The 2,137-nt window shown below is 43.7% G+C and overlaps 1 pseudogene; it reads left to right on the top strand.

Annotated features, from left to right (window-relative positions):
* The first annotated feature begins 844 nt into the window (after positions 1-844).
* LOC100737932 (ferritin heavy chain pseudogene) lies at positions 845-1,687 on the top strand (annotated as a pseudogene).
* The last annotated feature ends 450 nt before the right edge of the window (positions 1,688-2,137 follow it).

Here is a 2,137-nt window from a genome sequence, read left to right on the forward strand (position 1 = left end):
GGATGTGCCTGCTTAATTTATGCTTTATCCCCACCCCTCAAGCAATAGAAGTGGGGATAAAGCAGTTCGTATACATTGCTGACTACACTCTTGAGTTTTGCCACTATTCAATAAGGAGATGAAACTGGTTTAGATGACATCATTGCGTTCATTTAAGTGTCTGTGACTATTCTGCTGTGGACTCAAGTCGTGTGATTTTTATTCACTTGGAATAAATATACCCTCAATGATCATCTTGATACCTAGAACTATTTTTGATTGTTACTGATACTTAAGATAGCTGGAATGTTATTAGCTGCTCTTAGAGATCCAGTATACATTTAACTGAATTGACATTTTATGAAGGAATGTGTTTACCAGGTATCCATTTCTGTGGCTGCTACATTTTAAAGCAACCACTCCACTTTCCTGCTGTATCTCCCCACTTAGCAAGTGAATAGGAAATTAAAACCAATTTTAATATTGCACAAAGCAAAACATAATTAAGGAAATGTGTAGAAAACTTAACAGCTGCAAGCTCATAATGTAGTTCAAAGCTAAATAGAAATATTTTTTAATTATTAGCTCGTTTGAGTTACATGTCAGCTTCCCAAGACTATAGCAAGAAAAGTCATCTCAATTGTTTAAATCTAAGTGCAGATGTCTGTTTAAATCTAAGTGCAGAGCTTAGTACTTCATTATTACACCATCGTATGGTGTAAAAGGAAGTAAAATGTCCCTCCTTCCTCCCCTCCTTCTCTCCTGTCCAGACTTGGGGATAGAGTATGATAAGAATGCTTGGGGGTCCAAGATGGTCTTGGCGGAGAGTCGCTGCGGTTTCCTGCTTCAATCGTGCTTGGACTGAACCCGGCGCTGTCACCCGCCCCAGCCGGCCGCTCGGAGCCAGCCCTCATCACCTCTTCACAGTGCCCTTGGACCCACCCGAGGCCACCGCCGCCGCCACCGCGTCTCCCCAGCCACGACCTCGTGCTCCTCTCAGGTGCGCCAGAACTACCACCAGGACTCGGAGGTGGCCGTCGACAGCCAGATCAACCTGGCGCTCTATGCCTCCTACGTCTTCCTGTCCATGTCATACTATTTTGACCGCGATGATGTGGCTTTGAAGAACTTTGCTAGATTCTTTCTTCACCAGTCTCCTGAGGAGAGGAATCTGCTGAGAAACTGATGAAGCTGCAGAACCAAGGAGGTGGCAGAATCTTCCTTCAGGATATCAGGAAACGAGAGCGGGATGACTGGGAGAATGGGCTGACTGCAATGGAATATGCACTGCACTTGGAAAAAAAACCAACATGAATCAGTCACGATGGAACTGCATGAACTGGCCACTGATAAAAATGACCCCTACTTGTGTGACTTCATTGAGATGCAGTATCTGGATGAGCAGGTGAAATCCATCAAAGAATTGGGTGACCACTTTACCAACCTGAACAGGATGCTTCCCCCCCCCACCCAAGTAAGGCCTGGCAGAATATCTCTTCCACAAGCACACCCTGGGGAACAGTGAGAGCTAAGCCCTAGGCTGGCCTCCCGGAGCCACCGGGTGACCTCCCTGGTCACCAAAGCAGGGCTTGCATGTTTGGGCTACCTTCACCTTTTCTATAAGTCCTACCAAAACAGCTACTTCAGTTCTTTCCTTAGTACCATTCTTTCAAATAAAGTTATTTGGTACTAAAAAAAAAAAAAAAAAGAATGGTACGGAGCCCAAACTCATACTGCTCTTTGCACAACAGGCCAGTAAATCAAGAAACAAGTTGCTGGGGCAAGGAATAGTGATTCTATTTGGAAACTCAGCAGAACATAAGACGGTAGACTAGTATCCCAGAAAACAATCTTCTCTGAGTTAGAATTCAGGCTTCTTTTATAAAAGAGGAGGGGTGGGATTGGTTGTCGCAAACTTCTTGGTACTGGAGTCCTTTGTTCTTACAGCTGTCCACCTAGGTCAGGCCATGATGTTCCTGTAAACCTCCAACAAGACAGAGGTTATTCTCTGTTCTCTAACTTTTTAGCTCTATATGAATGAAAAAGTACTATACCTTTAAAGGTTAGAGACTTAAGAATGGGTTATTCTCTATATTTCAAGCCATGAGACAACATTCTTATCTTGTAGCAAAAGCAACAGAATATATAGACTAAAGTA

The sequence above is a fragment of the Sus scrofa genome, chromosome 13 (assembly GCF_054392235.1).
Source record: "Sus scrofa isolate SSC_HxYL_T2T_F1_AM1 chromosome 13, Sscrofa_HxYL_maternal_Yorkshire_Landrace_v2.0, whole genome shotgun sequence".
Taxonomy (NCBI): Eukaryota; Metazoa; Chordata; class Mammalia; order Artiodactyla; family Suidae; genus Sus; species Sus scrofa.